Genomic DNA, 11487 nt, shown 5'->3' on the forward strand with positions numbered 1-11487 from the left:
TTGTTCACTGATGTATCTCAAGTGTCTAGAATGAGGCCTCACACAAAGTTAAGTACACAATAGTTATTGAATGAGTGATGAATGAATGAAAGGTATTTAGACTTCAATGTGCTGATCAGAAGAGATTCCTGATGAGGAAGAATAAGTGTACTTTTACTTGGGACAGAGGCAGACATCGGATGGAAGGTGTCTACCACAGCCTGAGCTCTCAGTTTGTTTTGTAATCTCCAGCTCATTCTCTCACTCTGCCCAGTTTGGAAATCAAGGAAGCAAGCCACCACACACACACTTTACATCTGCCTGTGATGTGAAGCCTCCTGGAGACTTCTAAGATAAACAGGCGGAGATGTCCTTGGCCAACCTTAGCCCCCATCTTGGGCCAATTAGGTTAGACGTCAGAGAACTTCTAGGACAGTCCCAGGGAGTGAGGTGCCAGTGCAGATGACTGAGGGCCTGCAGAATCACTCTTTTCTTCCTGGGCCCAGTGGGGGTATATCTTACCAGAAAGAAACATGATTAATTAAACGATGCCCCGAAAGTTCCCAAGGCATCTGGAATGTCATAGAAAGAGCAAGTATTTTGTAGCCAGAAGATGTGGATTCTGCCTTTGCCACTGACTAGCTGAGTGATAGCTTTTAAAACCTCTCTGTGGTAGGCATCCCAAGCATGCCCATGCCCTAATCCCTAGAACTGTAAATGTGTTACATTACATGGTGAAGGCGACTTAGCAGATGATTTAAGTTACAGACCTTGATATGGGAAGATTGTCCTAGATGATCCCAGTGTACACAATCATGACTGTGGCCAAAGCTGCAGGGAAGGAAGAGGCCCAGGTCAGAGAGGGAGAGGCTGCCCTCAAACTCAGTCTTAAAAAGCCATGCCGCTGATAGCCACGCCCAACGTAAGGTGAGGCGAGGCTAAGGTGAGGAGACAGAACTTTCCTGATGGACACTTCCGACAGCCTTTCCCTTCTCTTCCTGCTTCACTTCAGTTCAGCAAGCCAGGCCCCGCTGTGTGTGAAGATGAGGCAAAGACAGAGACTCCAGGGAAATGTGAGCCCCTCCTTGCCTCCCAGGGCACCATGGTCTGGCATTTGCTGCTTCTCTCTCTGCAGTTAGGAATCCCCTTGCATGCCCCAGGCACCTGAGAGATATCTGACCCCCTCGCATCCCCACTTTGCACCCCTTCCTTCTGCTTCCCCTGTCCTGGTTGAGGCTGAATAGAGAAGGGGCGACCCCTGAGCTGTTTGAGCCTGGAGGGGGCAGTCCTCAAGCTGACAGCGCAGAGCAGAGTGTCAGAGACTCCGTCGTTGACCTTCCTGCCAAGGAGAGAACAGCCTCAAGAGTGGAAACCCCACCCTTCAAAGGCTGTCAGGAGGGCAGTGAATCTCTCTCCCGGCTGCTGTGGAACGTCAGCGCCACAGTGGTTGAGAGAAAAGTGGTCAGGGACCCCGTTTCCTGTTCCACTATCGCCCCCCCACCCATGGACAGTTCCATTCCTCTAGGAAGCACCTCATAGACCCTGCTCTCCCAGTACACATCAGCCAAGTTAGTAGGGCCCTTCGAGGCCATCTAGCACAACCCCTTGTCATATACTTGGGAAACCGACGCCCCGAGAGAGGAACCCTTCCATCACATAGACAGTCACTATGAAGTCAGTGATGAGGCCTCAGACCTTATCTTTCTCCCAAACTCACACCCCATACACCCCACAAGCTGCACCAAAAAGCGAGTTCAAGACCCAAAGCCTTAGCCCCTCCTCCACCCACTACTGGTCCTATCCCCTGCATTATCTTGCAGCTTCTAGATTCTAGACAGGAGCCAGGCCATCCTGTTTACTCTTAGCCAGAGGGGCTTATCACAGAGGTAACTGTATTCTCCCAAGATTAAATAAAAACAGCCACACTTCCAGATATTCATTCATTTATTTATTATTTATACCACACCTACTGCCAAAACATATTTGAGGTGGCTCACAATAAAAGCCACACATATAACAGAACTATTCAAAAGTGAATAAATGTCTAGACAGTCAAAATCTTTCAATATTTTCAGACTGTGTGAGAAATTTTGTTTTTTAAGGACAAAAGAGACCTTTGAGGTGCCTCTTGTGCCTGAGAGGGTCAGGTATTGAGTGCAAACATTTAAAGGTGCCTGGTTAAGTTGAGCAGTTAGAACTGGGGCATCTGAGAGACCAGGGGTAGAAAGGGACAGACACCAGCAGTCCTAGAGCAAGTGCAGGAGTAAAAGGCCCATTTTCTCCTAACCCCCTTTCTTTCTTCTTGGAAGCTGAGGTGTGATGATGTGATGCTTGGAGCTATAGCCATTATCTTGCGGCCATGAGGCAAGACACACCCAACATGCTAAGGATGACAAGTGAAGGGGCCTCCGTCCTTGATGATAGAGTTGAGCTGCTGAACCAACCCTGAAGGGTCACCACCCATTGTCTGAGAGACAATGAAATGTTCCTATTGCGTAAGCCACTATCAAACGGGTGTTCTGTTACTTGCAGCTGAATGCATCCAAACTGATAAAATTAAAGCTCATGTGATCAGCATGAGATACAGTGGAGCACAAAGGATGGATGATTTGTTTTACCCAGGTGTATCATAAAAGATTTCTCAGAAAACACCTCTGAGAAGGGTCTTGAAGGATGAGTAGGAGTTTGCTAGGCAGTCAGGGGAAAAAGAGGCATGCCAGGCTAGCACGTGAAAAAGAATGGAGGCAAGAAGGAGGATGAGGGTTAGAGGGGCCGCTCGCAGAGGGCTGAGAGGTGATAAGGCATCTGGGGGAACATAAGCAGAACACTAGGGATCAAGAGCTAGGTGAGGAGTGTGGCCTTGGCCGAGTGGGCAATAGGGAGCCAGTGAGGGAATTTAAACAAGGGCTAAAAGTAGGAGCTGGAGGAAGTCAAGGTTCCACAATATCTGGGTGATTGGGCTCCATAGAGAAAGGTGAGTGCTGGGAACAAGTCAGAAGGACCTAGACCCCTGAGAGGGAGCCAGGATCAGTATCAAGACTTTCTCACCAAAGAATTTCTCACTTTTGTTGTAGGCCTTCTCTAGGGACTCATTGTTTTGTGGGCAGCTGTTACCCCGATGGTGGGAACAGTCAATCACACAGAAAACCAGCAGCTCCTGGGAAAATCTTGACAAAGATCAGAGACCCTCAAAAAGAACATGCTGTATGCTAGCACTTCAGAAAATCTGACCAGATCTGTAATGGCACAAATGAGGAAGCAGCCCTGCGAAGGGATGCGAGCTGACCAGGCCACACAGCTACCTAGAGGCAGAGCAGAACTGCACCCCAGTTAGTCTGGTCCTTCGACTAGCACTCAGCTGCTCTCATAACTACAAATGGCTATGGATCAAACAGAGAACAAATGAGAAAACTCTAAGCCCAACAGGATGACACAGCCCTGCTTCCCCTAAAACAAAGAGAAGACAGATCAACAACGTTTGAAGCATATCAATAGGGCCTGTCCCCCAGAGCAGGAAGTTAAAGATAAAATTCCTAAAGCCCATACTGATTACTTTTAATACCCTTTCTGAATTCCTAAGAAACTAAACTTTTATTTATAAAAGTACCAACAAGCTTTGAAGTTGTTTGAAGATAAAAGATACTTTACGGGCCAAGGCTGGTTAGGGGAAGGCTCACAGGTATTTTGAAACAAACTTTGGCGAGCTCATCACAGTTCTAAAGGATTCTAATATACCACAGACGTATTTGTCATCTAGCTGTCTCACCTGGCTGAGACAACACACACCAGTCTCAGCATCTTTCGAGACTGCTCACCTAATACGCTGAACCACCCAGGCTGCCTGCGTCCAATCCCAGTTTCGTCACTTAGCAGCTGTAGGCAAGTCGCCTAAACATTCTATGTGTTGGTTTCCTCATCTGTAAATAGGCACAATAATAAGCCACCAATTCATAGGGCTGTTGCGAAGATTAAATGAGTTAGTGTAAGGGCTTATAGTGATGGTTACACTTTGTTGGTGTTAGCTATCATCAATAGATCTATAAATGTCAGTGGGAAGAAATATCCATCTCAACTGCATCTAGTCTAGCTGGGCCTTCTCAGTCACTGGCCGTTCTTTCACCTGCAGGGCCAGGTGAGATAGGCCCTTGCTATTGACTGTGGTCCCTGGACCAGTGGTAACTATCACCTGGACATGGCTAGGAAGGCTGAATCTGAGGCCCCACCCCAAATCTATTGAGGAGAATTTTCATTTCAACAAGATCCCCAGGGGATTCAGGTGAGCATGAAAATTTGAGAAGCCTTGGGACAGGCTGCTGACATGGGCACTGAAAGCATCTCCCAGTGGAGGGGCTTTGCAGCTGGGATCCTGCTGGCCCTCCTGGTCCTGAGACCAGTTATATTAAGCTACTGTGTAATGTCTCTCTCTTGTATGCTGGAGATGCCTGGCCCCTGGGCCTCTCCATCCTGATTCCTGCTTTCTGCACATCTTGGATGTCACGTCCATTTCCCTTTCTCTGGTTGGGTCCAACAGAAGGGAGCACAAAGGAGACCCCGGCTTTGTCTTGAGTTTACCTGGAACAGAGAGTTGGTGGTGCATATTCTGTGGAGCCACCAGTTTTGCTTGAGGGTGACCTTCAAATTCCTGTGGCAGCAGAGCTCAAGGAATCTTCTCCAACATGTCATGCAAGGTCAGCTCACCCTGCTGCTGGGACAGTCGTCATAGGGCTGGCTGTGGGGATGACTAATTTTGAGAAGTTGGGATCAAGTAAAAGCACTCGACAGAGCAAAGAAGAAACCATCTACTCATTAACTCTTTCCAGTATCATTTTTATAGGTGACTATACTTTAATTTACTTGCCTGGTTTAAACAGTTTCACCTCCTCTAGAAGTCAGGAAAGCCTTGGCATGGCTTGGCATCACTAAATATTTGTGTGACCTCAAGCAGGTCTTCATGTCTGGGTTCACATGGGATTAGATATAAAATGAAGGAAATCCTCTAAGATCCTTTCTCTCTGTTCAGCAGTAAGAGTAGACATGCCTGAATTGATAAATGAAAGTCAAGTTAATAAATGGAAGACCAAGCTGTGAAATGCAGACTTGATGCTCTAAACTTGTACTGCCCCATGAGCCACTAACCTCATGTGGCAATGAACACCTGAGATGTGGCTACTCTGCACTGAGACGAGCTGCAAGTGTAAAATACATACCAGATTTTGAGACTTCGTATGACAAAAAGAATATAAAATATCTCATTCATATGTCGATTACATGTTGAAATGATAATATTTTGGATATGTTGGGTGAAATAAAAATTTATTTCACCTGTTTTTTCTTGTTGCTTTTTTCTTACTTTAAATGTGGCTACTAGAAGATTTAAATTACATATGCGAATTATATCATACTTCTACTGAACAGCACTGCCCTGGAGCTATTTAACTTCTCAAAAAGAGAGGTATGGAACTAAAGATTAGTTTATCCTTGAAGAGGAACTTGTGGGAATCATTTCCACATTTAACCATCAAGGAAATAATCTATTAGGAACAATATGAGGGATGATTCTATAGATATACTAATGAAAGTTCCAGATTTTGCCTGTACTGCCACCAAATGTCAGAGTTTAAACCTAGTGTTTTGTCTTTGGAGCACAACTCAGTCCTTGCTTTAGGGTCAGTTCGTTGAGAAGTAGGGACAGGTTTCTGGAGTGTGGGGACAGTTCTTCAGGTCCTCTAATGACCTGGCAGACAGATAAATAAAGATTTGAAGTAAAGAGATGTATTAATGCTAGGAATGGTATTGCAATAAATTTTCCTGACACAGTGAATTCTTCTTCTGGTGTAGAGGCAATGCTCTGTGGTTTAGATAAAGACTGGAAGAGTGGCAAAATGTTAGCGGAGACTCATTGGAGGAAGTTACCAACCCATGTCTCTGCGGATCAACTTCCTCACACGAAATTCCCTACAGAAACCCCACAGGCATGTGCCACGTGGATCTCAAGAAACTGGACCTTTCCCTTCTTGACCTCCTTGCTGGCTTCCCATCAGCTGCCATCCTGGGACACCTGGCCTGGATGCCCTGTTTCTCTCATACATGTCTGACCCTTGCTCTGTCTGGGGGCCTGGGGAGCCAAGGTGGCAGTTAGAGTGAGGACTGCAAGGGGACAAGAGCGGGAGAGCACTTGCTTAGGTTTCGGCTCTGGGCCTCCTGTTGTCCAGCTGACATCCCATGCCTATCAGACCTAGAGTGGCCTCCACTCTGGCTTCCATTGATCCTACTCAGCTCTCTGAGCCCTCGATTGTGAGAGTGGGTCAATGTGGATAGGGCCGCTGTCCCCACTGGGGACTATGGGGCACGAGGACTGCATGGCTTGTCCTCTGGCCTTGGGGCCAGAGCTGCTTTGGCCATTTACAATAAGCTCCTTTTTCCCTCAGTGGTTTGGAGAGGAACCATCTTCCTTGACCTAAGCTCTCATTACACAAACAAATGACTCCTCAAAATGCCCTAGAATGAAAGGGACATGGTGACTATACTTTTGGAATAAAAAATTTGGACACAGGATCAGATAAGAACGGTCTTATTTATGGTGTGAATGGGGCTGTCTCTGCTCATTCCGTGGAGGTCATCTGCTCCAACTCCCACAGGGCACCACTCTCCATTCACCCCAGCCACTGAGCACTGAGCTTTTATTAAAAGGTTCTAGAGGCGGGGACTCCTGACTCCAAAGTCTCAGCAGGGAGAGGAGCATTTTCGGTTCTGGTCCTCCCATGGAAAAGAGCCCACGGTAGCCTGGGGCTTTCTCAGCTGGCCCGGCCCTGATCGCCTGAAGCAGTAGGATTGAAACTGGCTTCATCACTGCCATTCTTTTTTTCTGTCATTGTTAGTCCATGGGCTTTACTTTGTGTATTTTTATCTTACTTGAGATTTCCTAGAGTGATTGTAAACAAAATAGACGATTTCAGAATGAGCCAAGAATTTGGGGGAATTTCTCTCAGAAGTAAAACCTGTTCAGAGTAAGTGTTCTTGGTTTCAGGGCTGCTGACTGAGGGCCTAGTGAGTTTTATCAGTCGGTTGCTCCTCTTTAAAAACGTAAGGTAGGTATCCACCACTAAGGAAAATTTTTGCTGATGAGAGAGACTCATAGCCTCGGGGATGGGAGTTTGTTCCAGGATGGTGTTTAGGTTGAGACAGTTTCTCCTCCCAGATGTCCACCCCACCCAGGCCAGGCCCGCTGGTGGCTCCCCGAAGGGATTAATTGTGGGAGGTGTGTTTTGGAGTAATTAGCTCTTGCCTCAGAGCAAGTGAATGGGAAGAACAGGAGCAATAACTCGAGCTTATCTTGTCGGCTATGTTAGAAGCACCCCAATGGAAAAGTTCCATCTGTCAATACCACTTGCCCCTTCCCAGCCACTTAACTGCAGCCATGTGTTCTGGGAACAATCCTGTTTTGGATCAGGAGGATACAAGGAGCTGAATTTAATTCTGATCCAGCTCTGACACTATTATTTATCTATAATCATTCATCATCTGTTGCACTCTTGCCATGTGTCAGGTGTTTACACATGTACTGCCATTTAAAGCTCTGAGAGCTTCCCTATGAGGAAGGAACTATTATTAAGGTTATGTATAATAACTTGACAGAACTGAGGTTGGAGAGATTCAGTAACTTAGTCACAGAGCCAGGTTCGCTCTAGCTCCAAATCTGCATTTTGTCTTTCTTGATTTCTTTTTCTGTAAAATATATCCTCAAAATAGTATATATGACATATATAAATGGCTTAATGAATTACAATATATATTTTATATACAAATAATTTGTTGGTTATATATGTTAGAAATATGTTTGTAGCTTGTTTTTTGCTTTCTTTATGACATGTTTTAACAAAAATGAATTCATTTTAATAGAATAGTATTTATCAATATTTTCTTTTATGGTTTGCACTTTTTATAGCTTATTTAAAAAATCGTTTCTAATTCCAAAGACATAAAGATGTTTTTCTATATTGTTTTCTAGTTTGGCTTTTCAAATTCATGTCTTTAAACCACCTAGTGTTCTTTTTTCTTTTTCATTTTTTTTTCAGGCAAGGCAAAGTTTGGTTGACCTCACAGATTGTTAGGACCTTGTCAGTTTACAATCCCTTATTTTTTGTTTTTTACGCCTACAGCACCTGGTCTTCCTAGGTGGTCTCCCATTCATGTACTAACCAGGCTCAACCCTGCTTAGCTTCCGATATCAAACGGGGTCGGGCTTGTTCAGGGTGGCATGGCCGTAGACTAAACCGCCTAGATTTAAAAAATTTTTTTTGAGCATAATGTAAGGTAGGGTGCTTGTTCTTTCTATTTTACTAAGTTACAGACAATGTGTATGCTCTCTAAACACACAGGAAGTACACGCACAAAGCTTACTTCTTTCCATTGAATTTTACAAGATTTTATCTACTACCCACTATGGGCTTATCTAGAAGTAGGTCCTGTCTGGGGGTTTGGGGTTGGAAGGAAATGATGGATTGTTAAAGTTTTGAATCATTAATAAATAATTTACTGTTAAGGAGAACACCATATATTTTCTAGCTTCCTGAGTCATTGTGTTCACATATGAAGAGAGGCTTTTATGGGTTGCAATAGCCGCTGGGATTCCCAAACCCACACCTTTTGAAATGAGTCTGGTAAACAATGATATGATGCAGTGAGCCGATGGTTCTTGTTCACATTCTGTTTTGTTACTTATCTTTCTCCACGGACATATACTCTGGTCCCGACATTTTTCTTAAGATCTTACAATCATCCTCTACTTTTTCACAAGTAGAAATAGGCGTTTACTAACAAGTATGGTACCTGTGTGGCTGATTGCTTCAAGAACAAGGTATAAATGTGGTTAAAATCAGTTGGGCCATGTTTGAGTCATTAGGTCCAAATAGTTGGCTTACCATAAACCTACCACAGTTTTTCTGGTTACTCCAGAAAAACTACTCAAAACTGATAGTCTTTCATGTTTGAATATGTAGAACAGAGGTAGTTAAGAGAGTTTTTTCTTATTCGATATGAAAATTTTCTTTTATTTTTAAGTCACTATTGTGTGAGTTTAAGCAGAGACTTCTGCTTAAATATTTCTAAAATATTTCTAAAATATTTTAAAATCTTGTACCATCCACCAATCCTCTCTCTTCAAAGGGACTCTCTGGACCTCGGTGTGTGCAGCTATATGTTATGGGGAGCAAAGAGATGGCCACTAAGGATCTTTGTTCCTAGCTCCGATGCTTAAGGGAAATAAGTAGACGAATAAATGTAATTATGGGCATAAATCTAAAAATATTTCTTAAAATAACCAACAAAAAGGAACTGAGGTAGAGGCACTGCAGACCAATGAATCCTTAAAAAATAAAAGATGCTTTGATATATAATAAAGCATATAGCATAGAGGAATGGTTAATATGATATCCTACTTAAGTAGTAAGCACATTCTAGATTACATACAAGAAAAGTGAACAAATATGTGATTCTGGTGGGAGTAAAACAAATAATAAAGTTAAGTTATATCAAAATAAAGCCAATGTAATCTTGGTAACTAGTGTAATTTTACGCATAAAATTCGGGGTCCATAACGCAGGGTGTTGGTTGGAAATCAACATTTCTCACCTGACAATAGATAATCATGATAAGCCTGGTCAATAGACCCAAGACCAGGTTCCTCTAAAAAGAGAGCTAAAACTGGGAATGTAGACCAGAGGAAAGTGAAGCATTTTCACAGAGAGGAGAGCTTCTCTCACTTGCTCCTCTGCTTACTAGCACCTGTTTTGCACCCCAATAATATACTGGAGAAAATTTTGTCCAGTTAAATAACTGTAATAATGACTATGGCCCCCCAGGAAAGAGGTAAAATACACATTTAAAGACAAGTTCACACTTTACGTGCACACAATTGTGAACTATGTCAAGGAGCTCCAATGACCCTCTTTGGGAATCTGGAATAGTCATCCCTGAGTCCCATAAGATTTACTACTACTCAGGCCCTCTCAACTGAACCACCGCAGATGCATTCCTTTCGATCTCTATAGCTCGATCAGTGACCTGCAAGTTACCCAGGAGAGCAGGCATTATTAGTTCATGTCATGTTTTCAGAGGTTAAGGTTCATTTTGCAGCCTCTGTGTGTGTTCCCTTCTCTGCTGAAATCCCTGAAGTTAGAGCTCCATAAGAAACTCATCATTATTAAAACTTTAAATCTTCATTAGCCTTGAAGATTTTTGCAACTTTTCTTACATAAAGCAAACGGTGGGTTTTTCCTTATTTGCTTAACTTGGGACTTCGGTGGGAAACGAAAAACCCAGTTTTTACTTAAGAGCCTTTCAGAGTGGAGCAACTTCAACGCCAAGTACTTCTGAGAAGTATGACTTGGATTGTTCCTCTTCAGTGGTTTGTGGGATTATTTAAATTCTTTTTTCAACTGGGTAGGAGTAGAGAGAATATTAGGATTTCTCTATTTTCTCCCAGTCTCTAACTTTGATGAGTTTCTACGCAAGTCTAGAGATGTCCCTGAGGAGACAGTGCCCTGTCAAGGGGATTAGGAGGGTACATGCCCATTGTGGAGACAAACACAGGAGACTGACAGAGACTGGGCCATTTAATAATCAAACTTACAACTGTTGAACGTAGGGTGTCTGGGAAACTAACTGAGAGGGAGATGTGCACATAGGAAGTTGATTAGAGATGCCCTCAGAAGTTACATCTGCCAGAAAGGAGGGCAGCAGATTGGGCAGTGGTTGGCCTGGGTAGGAGGTGTAATGCAGGCCTCTGTCGATTCTTCGACAGAAGCTCTTGAGCTGGGATAGCCTTTCCATGGGGAGGGCATGAGGCAGTTCTCCTCAGCCTCACAGAATCTCCGGAGACAGACTTCCCTTGTCTTGAACTCATGCTATTGAACATCCTTCTGATTACATTTCTGTTTCCTCTGTATTTGTCTGGTAGGAAAAGACTGTCCCACACAGGTACATGGGAAAAGTCTGGAATACCTGATAGTTTTATCTTTATACTTGATTTTATCCCTATATCATTCCAAAAGAGGATTTGAGGTAGCAACAGGGAGAAATACAACTTTTAAATTCTTATATTGGCTACCATTTATTAAGTACTACTATAGGTCATATATTAGGCTAATGATTTTGTATAGATTATGTTATCAACTCTCAGAACCATCTGTAAGGTAGGAACTATTATTTTATAGATAAGGACAACAGACACAACTAGTTTCAGCATTTTGCCTTAGGTCACACAGTTGGTGAAAGGCAATGCAGAAGGCTGGACTGACTTCAAGTCTGTTGTTTTAACCATTCAGTCCTATTGAAGATGACAGGAACATAAGATAAAACCAGGCGGGTAGGGCCCCTATCTCAAAAATGCACACCCTAAACAGTTGCTGGAATAGGGCCCCAGAACTGATTCTGACTTCCTGGGGCTACAGCAGAAAAAGAAACAGGATCATGAACAAGAGTCACAGCAGCTCTTCTGCAGTAAAAGCA

General features: G+C 43.6%; 1 pseudogene; it reads right to left on the reverse strand.

Annotated features, from left to right (window-relative positions):
• Positions 1-8129: 8129 nt before the first annotated feature.
• Positions 8130-8248, reverse strand: LOC120593166 (uncharacterized; annotated as a pseudogene).
• Positions 8249-11487: the final 3239 nt, after the last annotated feature.

This window comes from Pteropus medius, unplaced genomic scaffold (assembly GCF_902729225.1).
Source record: "Pteropus medius unplaced genomic scaffold, Ma_sr-lr_union100, whole genome shotgun sequence".
Taxonomy (NCBI): Eukaryota; Metazoa; Chordata; class Mammalia; order Chiroptera; family Pteropodidae; genus Pteropus; species Pteropus medius.